Below are 13,214 nucleotides of genomic sequence, written 5' to 3'. Positions count from 1 at the left end.
CATAGGATTTCAGCTGGAATCAAAGGGAGAAGAAATCTGCCTTAGATTCACCGGATGCCAGTCGAACCGAGGTCGGACTGAACCTCAACCCCTGGAAAACTGCGCCACAAAAGGGGGGGAAGGAATGAGCTGGGAAGGAGCCCACACAGCCTACAGTCAAGCTCCTAACTGAATCAGGGATGTGAGCAGCTATGCAGGAGATGACCCCTGAGCTCTAAAAAATATCAGCAGTCTGGCTAGTTAGGTGTCCCTGAAGATCCTGCTAGCAGCAGACTTCCGCTATGTAAGTCTGTGTCTTCTCCCAGGCAGAGGTCCCAACAAGTGGGAACCTCCAGGCACTCAGCCTCCAAAAGACCACTGAGCAAAAATACCTGAAAAAAAATAAAACTGCAGAGCAGATCAAAAATACTTCTGAACAACTTGCTTTCAGAAAAGAAACTGAGGGAGCAGGAGCAGCTCCCTGGGAAGGAGGTGGAATTGGAAAACATTTATTGACAGGTTTTTTGCAAGCAACTTGCTGGTTGAGATACAAGACCCTAGCATTCAGGATCACTAGAAACACTGCACTAGCATACTTGTTAAAAACATCTTCTAAGACAGCCTTCCCCCTATTCAAGATTTTTCCACCACTAAAGATTGACTGCTCCTGTCCCACACTTTTTCTTTATAAACTAATACTACTGTATTTGTGATCTCACCAGCAAACTGTTCCATATATATGCTACACTTTCTGCGAAAACAGTTCAGCCACGTAGGAGAAATAATTTAAATTCTACTGGTAATGTACAGCTCAAAGGTTCATCATCTGATTAGAACACAACGTGCTTAATGAGAGAACAGCTGAGTAGCAGCTCAAGAAGACTGGTGTGAAATATTCATAGTATTTTAAACTGCTCACTAAGGCATCCCAGGTAGGTTACATGTCTTAATGAAAACCAAAAATAAGCATTAATATAAGTTCTATATACACTGTTCAAACTGGCTTAGGTACTTACTCCAAGCATTCATGTACACTTCCCCCTCAATATTCATTGGGGTTAGGGGTAGAGTGTGCCCGCCAATATTGAAAAAATGCAAATAACTTTTAGGACTGACTCTGACCCACCCCTTCCTCCTTCCTGCCTCCCGGACCTCTCCACACCTTACCTGGTGGTCTTGCGGTGAAGCGGCGCAGGAGCGATTATCTTATGCTCCTGCCCCAAGCAGAGCTATCCACAAAAACGGGAACTCACAGCAGTCAATTTTGTGGATGGCTCTGAACGGGGCAGGAGCGCAGGACGATCGCTCCTGCCCCGCTTCACCGCTAGACTATCAGTAAGGTGTGGAGAGGTCCGGGAGACAGGAGGGAGGAGGTTCCGGGTTTAGAAACTCGCAAATAACCGAAGTCACGAATCGTAAACCCACGAATCGGGAGGGAGAACTGTATATGTAAACTGTGTTAAATTAACAATGATTCTTATAAAGTCACATAAGGTAAACTAGTGGTACTATTTGATTAGACACACTCAGGAGCATTCTAGTAGAATTCTGCATTACTTACATCAAAGAAACTGCACTGATCTTGCTCTCAGCTGCAAAACACAGGCAGGTGTCCTGGAACAAAAGGGAACCATCATGCACATCTACTCCTTTTTACAAACGTAAGAAAAGATTTCTTTTCAATTGTCTGCAGAAACCTGTAAAGATGGGAGGAAAAATGCTATGCAATCAAATACAGCAAAAACTGAGAACCTAAAATAGTAAAACACAGTATTACACTGACCAAATCACTTTTTTCCACATATACTATAGATTGAGTGCAATATTAAATACATTTACCTATAAAAGAGAAGGAAGAGGGAAAAGATAATACAATAAATTCAATACTATAGGTGCGTAAAAGGCACAACAGAAGGGAAATACTTCAATATCAAAGAACCCCAAAGAAAAATACTAGAATAAAAGCAGGAAAAAAATAGCAAAATTAAACAAAGCCCAACAAAAAGAAAGCAAAAAGAAAATTTTTAATAAAAATAAACCCCAGTCATTCTCACTACCCTTAGTCTCAGTCAGTCCATTAGTGTACTGTAAACCTTAGTAAAAGGGCCCCTTAGTAAATTGTTGGGTATCAAAAAGCTTTTTGTACTTGTACTCATTAGTGGTTTCTTAGCGGGATAGCTTTCAAATATAACTGAGTAGGTGAGTTAATATAAAGCTTTTTGTACTTGTACTCATTAGTGGTTTCTTAGCGGGATAGCTTTTAAATATAACTGAGTAGGTGAGTTAATATAAAGCTTTTTGTACTTGTACTCATTAGTGGTTTCTTAGCGGGATAGCTTTTAAATATAACTGAGTAGGTGAGTTAATATAAAGCTTTTTGTACTTGTACTCATTAGTGGTTTCTTAGCGTGATAGCTTTCAAATATAACTGAGTAGGTGAGTAGTATTGAATGATTAACTTTTGGTGACGCTAATTGACTAGATGTTCGGCTGAAAATTCCACTTAAATAGCCTGTTATAGGAATAGACTTTTGAAAAGCAGATGTTTAACAGGCTAACTTTCAACTTTTAGATGGTTAAAAGTTGACCCCATAAAGTCTGAATATATAGTTATATTGTGAGCCCGTTGGGACAGAGAGGGAAATTCAAAGCACCTGATTAGATTTTTGGCCATTACTTAAAGTCAATTTAATTGTTTTGTAAATCCTTTGGGAGATTTAGCAGTATAAGTCACCACATTAAATTAAATTAGCATATGCTAAGTGCCATATGGCCCATGGCTATAAAATAGGACATGCAGCATTTAGCTCGCATTAAGCTAAACTTCTTTCTTCCCCATACCAAAACATGACTGCTTTTCAATGATCTCCATATTGTTATGACGACAAGAGACAAAACATGTGCAAACTATTTACAGCTTTAGCTAGTTAATATTGGGAATAAAGCAGTAAACAGGCCTCCTAAGATCTTTTTGTCTCTGAAATCATACCACAAATGAAACACAATAGCTCATTCAGAAACCAAAGAAAAAACTGCCTATTAAATGATTTGGCACTCATTATTGCCTTTAATACTGCACACAAATACATATAATTCAAGTGTCTTTGTTTTACTTAGAGAGGGAAAACAAGAAGGCAAAATTCTAAGTGAACATGAAATTTGCAGGATAGAATTCTTTCGCTAAAAACAGATAAAGCATGCAGCATCTCCATTAATGCATTATAATAACACTAGTGTTTAAGCCCGTTAGATTAACGGGTGCTAGATGACTGCCTCTCCTGCTTTTGAACCTGGGCAGAGGCAGAGCCGGGGCGAGAGGGAGTGACGGTGGGAGAGCAATTTCAAATCCTCGGCAGCGGCTGCTCCTTGACCAATCCGCGCTTACAACGTCCCCACACTCGCGGTCTGGCTGGCTTCCCCACCAAAGCCCTTCGCAGCGGCAGCCCCTCCCGCATCCGTCCCCGCGTCCCATGCCTCTCCGAAGGCCGGCTCCCACGAAAATGGTGCCCCTCTGTCCAAAGCCGCCGCGGCAGCCTCCCTCAAGACACATTTCAAATCTGACATATTGTAATCACAAAACAGAAAATAAAATTATTTTTCTTATCTTTTGTTGTCTGGTCATTATTCATATCATGTAGGGGTCCCAGGCTATGGTTGGCTTTTGATAACTCGCTTGCCAGGGCCCCTTCTTTCTTCTTCCCTCACTCCATCCCTGCAGCTGAAGACAGGCACCTCCCCCCAGTGGTCTGAGACAGGAGGGAGCAGTTAGGAGAGGGTCTGAGGGCAAAGAGGGGCTCAACAGCACACAACCACCTTTCCTTCCCTCCCTCCATCAGGTGCAGTGAATCCACCAATGTTAAAAGGAGTCACGTCGAAATCGGAGGCCTGCCACTGCCGTAGCACTTTCCCCTCTGCCTTGGTCCCGCTCCTTCTCTGACATATGGGACCGCGGCAGAGGGAACGTGTTACGGTGGCGGCAGGGCTCCAATTTCAAAGCAGCTCCTTTTAACATAGGCGGAGCTGAACTGTACCTGATGGAGGAAGGGAAGGAACGGTGGGGCAAATTTCGGCAACGGCAGGAATTGTTTGGCGGGCCAAGCACCGTGAAACTTTGTTTCTTTGGCAGTCCCGGTTGTTTACTTGGATTCAATGTCAGCATTAGGGTTCGCTCGCCGGCCGCCAGCCGTGAGAGCCGGGTGAGGAAGGCCGCCACAGGCTCGCGGCTAGGTAGGGGGACAACAATGGCGCTTATGCTCAAGCCCTCGCCGCAGCTCCTCTCTCGATCCTGGTGCGGTTCGAGAGAGGAGTCGTGGCGGCGGCTTGAGCATAAGCGCGATTGTTGTCCCCCTTCCTAGCCGCTAGGCTGCGGCGGCCTTCTTCACCCAGCTCTCACGGCTGGCGGCCGGCGAACCCTAATGCTGACATTGAATCCAAGTAAACAACCGGGGCTGCCTAAAGAAACATGGTAATCATATTCTGTCCTGAAAGCCCCCGCCGTAGCTCCTCTCTCGATCCTGCTGCAGTTTGAGAGAGGAGCCGTGGCGGCAGCTTGAGCATAGTGCACAGTGAGAGCCAGGGGCGCGCATGCGCAGTCGTGTTTCCGCGACAGATCAGGGAACACGACTTTTGAGTGCGCATGCACGGCCTAGCATTTTATTATATTAGATAACACATATTATTACCGCTTAACAATGAGAGGCTAGAGAAACTGGGCCTCTTCTCCCTTGAAAAGAGGGGACATGATCAAAGCATTCAAGATATTGAAGGGAACTGACTTAGTAGAGAAAGAGAGATTGTTCACCCTCTCCAAGGTGAAGAGAACGAGAGGGCACTTGCTAAAGTTAGAAGGGAAAAGATTCCGTACAAACGTAAGGAAGTTTTTCTTCACCCAGAGAGTGGCAGAAATCTGGAACGCTCTTCCGGAGGCTGTTATAGGGGAAAGCACTCTTCAGGGATTCAAGACAAGGTTGGATAAGTTCCTACTGAAACAGAACATACGCAAGTAAGGCTAGACTCAAAAAGGGCACTGGTCTTTGACCTAAGGGCCGCCGAATGAGCGGACTGCTGGGCACGATGGACCACTGGTCTGACCCAGCAGCAACAAATCTTATGTTCTTATGGTCGTAACATCTTAATGACAATCTCTAGGAGCTTCTCCTGTCCTTTACCTTTGGAGGAAAAAAAAAAAGCAGGTAACTGAGGGTACAACTGAAAGGGAGATTTTAAAAAAAATAATGCTTTCAAAACAATTAAATATATCAATTCCTTGTTCCTCTATTGCTGTGGTCTTCGCTAATTTTTAAGCAAGGGCCTTTTTGGGTCCAAAAGGGCTGAGAGAGAGCAGACAAATATCTTCCTACTTGGGGCCATGATGGCAATATTGCTTTTCGACATTCATTCCTACCAGAACACCTGGCCTTGGTCACACATGCAGAACACAGATAAACCCTATGCAAATACAGGACCACAAATTAAAAGTCCAAACAAAATGCTAAGATGTCAGACTCTGCCTGCAGTACACCACTAAATTGAAATATCATTTTTCCTACTTTTATTGTCTAGTGATTTTGTTTTTCTAATCATTTTTCCCAGTCTCTGGTTGTACTTCTGTCTGTGCTCTTAACTCTACTTCCAGGGCCTTCTTAAGCATTTGCTGTATTTCTCTCCTTTTTCACTTTCTGCCCTACATTCGGCATTAACTTTTAATATTCAACTTTATTCAATTTTTCTGCTTTTTTCTCAAATCTACGTTTTCATTTTTCCCTTCCTCTATCCATGTGCTCCATCTCCTCCCTCTCGCTGCCCTTCCCCTTCCCTCCCTTTCATCCATGTGCACCATCTCCTCCCTCTTTCTACTCTCCTATTCTCAACTTTTCTTAAACATCTCTTCCAACTCTCTTCCCTTCTCCACCCCTCCTATCCCTGTGCATCATCTCTTCTCTCTCTCTCTCCCCTTCCTCCCTATCCTTGTGCAGCATCTCCTCCCCCCCCCCCCACCTCTGGTGGTTTGACATTTTTCTCCTCTCCTTCCCACAGTCTGGCATCTCTCCCCTCCTCCCCCTTTGTGGTATGGCATCTTTCTGTGCTTCCCATCCCCCCTCTCCCCTAGTCTGGAATCTTTTTCTCCTCCTCTTCCCTGGTCTGGCATCTTTCTCTCCTTCCCTTTCCCTCTTCTTATGGTCTGGTATTTCACTCCTCTCCTTCTCTTATCCTCCTCCCTACCGTGGACTGGCATTTTTGTCCTCCCCTTCCCTTCCATGGAATTTGTCACCTCTTTCTCTATTTCCTCCCCATCACTGTGGTCCAGCATCTCTTCAGTAACCCTCCCCCTGCGATTCTCCCCCCACCCCTCCAGTGATCTGGTGCTTGCTTACCCTTTCATTCTCAGCAGCTGCTCTTTCACTTCGAACTGCCAGTAGTGTGAATAAAGTAAACACACTGCCTTCAGTGGTCTGGAAGCTTTCTCTCTGCTACTGCTTCCCACCTATGCAAGGACAAGAAGCAGTAGCAGAAGGAAAGCTTCCAGGCCACCAAAAGTGCATTGGATCCCGCAGGGAGAAAGAGGGAGAACGGGAAGGAAAATTGAGCCCCAGACAGCAGCGCGGACATTGCACTGAAGACCATTAGTCTGTTGGTTTGGGCTGTGATTCCTGGTCCACCTTATAGGTTGTGTGGCAAAGGCTATATCAAGTATCAGGATTCTTCAGCAGATTTGAAAAATAAAAAAAAAAGGAAATATACTTTAAATGCCCTTCCAAGGTGCATTTTTTTTTTAAATAAGTCAGAAAAGGAGAGTTTTGGTGAAGAGAAACTATTCTGAGTAGGGCCAGGCTAGTTGAAACTGGGATAATGCAGCAAGTTTCCATTATACACATATCAAAAACAAGTTTTCCACTACCTTTTATAAAAATTGTTCAAACTCCTTCCATTACTATAATAAATTCCTTTCAAATGTCAACTTGCCTGGCAAGAATATTCTCTTTCCATTAGATTAGTAGTACATTTCTTATGTTTTTACTCTTTTTTGGGTTTGTTTTGAATTTTTTTTAATACGCAAATTTCATTTTTTTATTATAGCTACAGCTAACAGTAATTTTTTTAAAAAGTCTCCTTTTCATTAGGTTAACACTTCAACTGCATGAAAGAATACTACTTTATTACAGAACCCAGTGTGATAACTAGATGGAATTCTGCTCAAGATTAGCACAGCTGCACACAATTTACTTAGGTATGTAGTAGTTGGACTGGTTAATCGAGAGCTTTCTGAATTTCAAGTAAAATGGAATATATATCAGAGCAATAAAAGAGAGATATTAGTCATCTCATTTAGGTGCCAACTGAACAAGACAAATAGCCAACAGTTTTCTCATTGACATAAACTGGAAGAAAACCAGGGCTAACCTAACCATTCGGCAAGACTAGGCCGTGCCGAGAGCAGCAGCTGCAGTCAAGGCAAAACGGTAAATTCTGATAGCCACACAAACTCAAAGAACCATCAATGCCTAATTTTATCTACAAAATAAAGTTTAATTAAAAAATATAGGGCTCCTTTTACTAAGCTGCACTAGTGGTTTTAGCGCACTACATTGCCGTACGCTATACGCTAATGCCTCCATAGAGCTTGCGTTAGTATTTTTTGTGTAGCACGGGGTTAGCGCGCGCTAAAAACGCTAGCGCAACTTAGTAAAAGGAGCCCTTAATATCTAATTATGTGTTTTTATATACTTGTTGTAAAGTGATCATGACTGCAGTTTATCAAAATCATGGAAGCAGAAGTTGATGGACTAAGAACCAGTAAATTAGGGGTTTTTTTTTGGGGGGGGAGGTGGCATAAGGCTCAATGTTCACCTAGGATGCCCAATTTTCTTACACCAGCCTTGAAGAAAACCTTTAAGTACCCAGGCTTCTAAAGAAAGCTACTTCACAATGAAAAGTGAATTTCTGTGATTACATAGTTTTCTAAGAATCTCTGACATCAATACACTACCCAAATTCAGGATTTTGAAAAGTTCTTGGCTCTAAAATCCAATGGGTTCTTTTACTAAACTGTGGTAAATGCTAGTGTACACTTGCTACTGCTTAAAATGCACTCCGGCATCCTCTAGTTCTAGTAAGTTCCAAATATTATTATTTTTCATTGGAGAGGCCATGTCTGGGGGTAGAGAATAGGTGTTCTTTTTTTTTAAGTGTTTTTATTAAAGCAACAAGATCAATGTCACAGAAGAGAAATAATCAACAATAGCAATACCGTGTAATCAAAAGGCTACATAACCAAAAAAATGGAAAGACAGATATCCAAAACAAAGATAATGGAATGTACTCCAACTGCCTCATCGGCATCAAGGAAAATAAACCTATAAAAATGTAACATAGGCAATGCAAAAGGGATCACGTAGGTAACCTGCGACTCTCTTGTCGTCCTTTTTCTATTGTACCTAAAAACAAAAATCACACCCTTACAATCCAAATAGACAATCTCAGCTTTATCTCCCAAACCTTCAAATGGATCAACATACACCCACCATTCACACCTCATGCACTCCCTCCCCCCCCCTCTTTCACCTATCCCAAATCCCCCATTTTGCCCATACTATATTACTCATGCAAAAACAAGAACAAGAGTGGCTCGGTCGCCCCTCATTCATCCCCATGATCTTTTAGAGAATGGAAAATCAACCATTTTCCAGCTGTTGTAAAAATGGTCTTAGCACAACTTTGTTTCAGAATAGCCAATAAGAATCACGGTTATGTTATGGGAGAACCATACTAAGCACAATCCCTGTGGCCAGCATAGAGGAACAGGAAGTGATAAACAAAAATTCACAAACTTCGGTCTACCTACTTTATTGTAAAAATCATGGAGGGACTAGTACATACCCAACTGATGGACTATCTTAATCAGTTCTCTCTTCTACACGAAACCCAATCCGGTTTCAGACCTTTATTCAGTACGGAGACAGTAATTGCACCTATTTTAGACAACCTGCGCCTACTGTTTAGCAGGGGCCTCAATGCATTGGTTATGCAATTCGATACGAGTTCAGCCTTTGACCTGGTAGACCACAGGAAAATGCTACAATGCCTAGACGCCATTGGTATCAAAGTCGAGGTGTTGAACTGGTTTCTTGGCTTCCTTACATCCCGCACCTATCAGGTACACTTCAATTAAGAGCTTTCCGATACCTGGAGCAATCCATCCGGTGTGCCACAAGGGTCACCATTGTCTCCATTGCTATTTAACGTCTACATGTCCTCACTGAGCTTGCAATTAATTCAGCTGGAGATAAAACTACAGTGGTACCTCAGTTTACGAGTGCACTGGTTTGCGAGTGTTTTGCAAGACGAGCAAAACATTTTCAAAATCGGTGCCTCGGAAACCGAGCATGGCTCGATTTACCAGCACCCCCCCCCCCCCCGCAATCCGGCACCCCCCCCCGATCCGGCACCCCCCTGACACGATTGGGCACCCCCCCCACCACGATCCGGCACCCCCCCCGCCGCTTCTTACCCTCATCTGGGCACCCCGAAGATCGGCCACCTCGTCTGCTGGGCCTTGAGCATCTGCGCATGCTCAAGGCCTGCGAGTTCACGTTCAGAACATGAACTCGCAGGCCTTGAGCATGCTCAGATGCTCAAGGCCCAGCAGACGAGGAGGCCGATTTTCGGGGTGCCCGATCGTGGCAGGGGGTGCCCAATCGCGTCGGGGGGGTGCCAGTTCGTGGCGGGGGGGTGCCAGATTGCATCGAGGGGTGTGCCGGATTGCAGGGGGGGCCTTCGAGGGGAGCAATGCTGGTTCTCGGGGGGGGGAGGGAACACATCAAAGCGAGTTTCCATTATTTCCTATGGGGAAACTCGCTTTGATAAACGAGCATTTTGGATTACGAGCATGCTCCTGGAACGGATTATGCTCGCAATCCAAGGTACCACTGTATTCAGTTATGCAGATGACTTCACGATTATAATCCCATTTGCTGACTCTATCTTGGAAACTATTCCCAAGGCTTCAGAAGCCATAAACATGATGGAGCAATGGATGACAAACTTCAAGCTCAAACTTAATTCAGAAAAAACAAAATTCTTCATTGCTTCACCACATCCGTTTGACACCAAAACACCTCTATGCATCAATGAACTTAATCACCCCATCCAGCCCACCATAAATATACTAGGCGTAACTCTAGATCAATGCCTAACCATGAAAGACCAGGTGGACTCCTTAATCAGAAAGGGTTTCTTCACTCTCTGGAAACTCAGATCCATTAAAGCTTATTTCGATACGTCAGCATTCAGAACCCTGGTCCAATCCCTCGTACTAAGTCAACTTGACTACTGTAACATTGCCTACTTAGCTATTTCCCAAAAAAATATGCGACGTGTACAACTAATGCAAAATGCAGCAGTCAGATTAATCTTCGGACTAAAGAAATTCGATCATGTATCACCCTAATACCGGCAGTTACATTGGCTACCGATGGAAGCACGCATAAAGTTTAAATTTGCCTGCTTCTGCTTTAAAGCGCTAAACGGACTTGCCCCTAAATACATAATTGACCTTTTCTCCTTCTCTGCCAATAGACACAAGAGAAGTTCTCATTCCTACTTCGTTTCCCCCCAGTTAGAGGTTGTAAACTGAAAAAACACCATGAACACCTTCTTTCACATCAAGCAGCATTGTGGGGTAAAGACCTAGAACAACTGCTTTCGCCCACTACTTATGAGGAATTCAGAAAACGTCTAAAAACTCAACTGTTCCTAAAGTATCTAGACAACTGACCCATTCATCTTCTTTCTCCTCCATAGTGATTCCTCTGTCCTATTAATCTCTTTCTCCTCAACAACGCATTTCCGGTCCTATTAACTCTCCTCTTCCCCCCTCTTAAATTCAATCAATTTGTACCTCGCTTAATCTATTGTAAACCGCATAGAACTTAACGGTATTGCGGTATATAAACTGTTATTATTATTATTATTACTTCTCTTAAGAACAGTTCTGACTCAGTATCCATCCTAGGTATCCATCCTAGAAATTAACCAACAATCGAAGAATTAAAATATTAGAATAGAATGTCTGCTCTGCAAATCACAAATCATATATGTGGAGGGGCATAATCAAAAAAAACGTCTAAGTCCCTTTTTGGCCTAAGGCCTTAAATGCTGAAAGTAGAAGCAAGGAAAATGTCCATAACCAAAAAAAAGTCCTTTTTTTTGATAATGGCCTGCCTCTACATTCAACTGTTTAAACGCCCAGACCACCACTACGTCTACACTTATCCCCCCACAACATCTACACTTATACCCCATAATGAACCAAAAAAACGCCTAAGCCCCAAACGTCCAACACAAGGGCTTTTAGGCGAAGGAGGAGCCAGTCCTTCGCCTAAAAGCTGGATTCTGTAACCGGTGTCTGTCAAAAACAACACCGGTTACAGAATCCACCCTCCCCCCCACGACATCGGGGCAAGAGGGAGTCCAAGCCCTCTTGCCCCGCGGCACCCCTGACCTCCCCAATGACATTGGGGCAAGAGGGAGCCCAAGCCCTCTTGCCCTGGTGATAGTCGGTACCCCCCCATTCTGTTTGGGCCAGGAGGGAGCCCAAGCCCTCCTGGCCTCTCGCCCCACCCCCTACAATATCAGGCAGGAGGGAGCCCAACCCCTCCTGCCCAGGCAGACTCCCTATCCCCCACCCCCCACTACAATACGGGCAAGAGGGATCCCAGACCCTCCTGCCCTCGACACAACTCACCAAACCCCCAATCGCCCCCCCCCCGCTGACCCGCAACCCTCCCCATCCCACCCCCCATACTTTTGAAATGTTGGTCAGATGGACGGGTGCCAAGCCCGCCCATCCGGCAAGCCAGCCGGCTCCAGAATGGGGCCGGATTGGCCCAGGCAGCTGAAACCCCACCCACAGGTGGGGCCTAAAGCGCCTGGGCCAATCAGAATAGGCCCGGGAGTCTTAGGCCCCTCCTGTGGGCGGGGCCTTAGGCACATGGGCCGGGTTGGGCACAGGAAATGGCTGCCTTGAGCTCCCATAGTCTCTCGAGCCATTTCCTGTGAGCGATCTGCATGGAGAAGGAGTGTGGGAAGATCCTGCCTGAAAACCCGCTAGACCACCAGGTAAGGCTTAAGGGGGGGCTTAAAGGGCTAAAAAAAAAAGCCCAAAAAATTAAATTTATTTTTTGGTCAAAAATCACGAATAACCGAATCCGTAGATACGGAATTCGCAAATACGGAGGGGGAAGTGTACATCAAAATTTTAATAAAACTTGACTATAAGGGTAGAGAAAAAAAGATCCTGAGAATGGTATAACCATGTGGGAAAGGCCAGGAGGGGGAGGAAGGGGTTGTAGGGAAAAGGATGAGAGGATAGTTATTACGGAGGGTAGAAATATGGACATGGGGAGTACGTTGAAGTTGAAAGGGAATGGAGGGCTAAGGAGAGAAAAAGAAAGGGAATGGGAGAGAAGATGGAAATTTGATAGATAGCTAAAAAGTGAAAAAGGGTAAGAAAGAAGCACAAAAGAGCTAAAAAGGAATGATTAATATGTCACAGGAAAGTGTAGTGAGGGAATAGAGAAGAGAAAAGACAAATGGATAGCAACTGCTTGAAGAAGAATTAGCAAACAATAGATAGGAAAGCAGAAAAGAGAAACTGGAAGCAATATGATAGAAAAATAAAACTTCCAGACAAAAGGTAGGGAAAAAAAACCATTTTATTTTTAATGTTTTAAATGGAATATAGATAATTAGCAAAAATATTGTTTAAATTTTGACAAATAAACTTGCAGAATTTTGAATTTTTTTTTTGCACAGCATTCCACCAGGAGTAGTTTTTCCATTTCCTTTATTTCTTCCCACCAAAGGAGTCAGCTTGAACACCCCCAATATTGAACAAATTCCTGTGTCCGAGGAGTGGTAGTTTCCATTGGCTTTAGCACCACCTGTAATTTTGGAAAGTTGGCTCATATGCCTCTCACCTTCTTGCATGTAGCTGTGCTGATTGCTACTACTGTTGCCTTCAACCTCTGGATAAGTGTGGGGGTGGGGGAGGAATGAATGTCAAGAGGAAGGGAGGTCTGCTATTTTGTTTTCATCATCCTCTTGAGTCATGTAAATGTTTAAAACCGTGACCCAATGACTGCAGCCAAATAAAACTGTGAGCCCCAGAGTTACAAAATAATGATTCACCTATGAAGAGCCTATTTGGCATTCTGACCCATGACTAGAGAAGCTCC

At 44.1% G+C, this 13,214-nt stretch overlaps 1 protein-coding gene across 5 annotated transcripts in view; it reads right to left on the bottom strand.

The window, feature by feature from the left end:
* DISP1 (dispatched RND transporter family member 1) overlaps positions 1-13,214 on the bottom strand; it is a 335,526-nt gene that overhangs the window by 300,246 nt on the left and 22,066 nt on the right. For all 5 annotated transcript variants that reach the window (XM_033936937.1, XM_033936939.1, XM_033936936.1 and 2 more), the window contains exon 2: positions 1,541-1,676. The gene's annotated coding sequence lies outside the window, so the exon portion shown is untranslated. The remainder of the gene's footprint in view (positions 1-1,540; positions 1,677-13,214) is intronic.

This window comes from Geotrypetes seraphini, chromosome 3 (genome assembly GCF_902459505.1).
Source record: "Geotrypetes seraphini chromosome 3, aGeoSer1.1, whole genome shotgun sequence".
In the NCBI taxonomy this organism is placed as follows: domain Eukaryota; kingdom Metazoa; phylum Chordata; class Amphibia; order Gymnophiona; family Dermophiidae; genus Geotrypetes; species Geotrypetes seraphini.
This window is presented reverse-complemented; position numbering and strand designations above follow the sequence as displayed.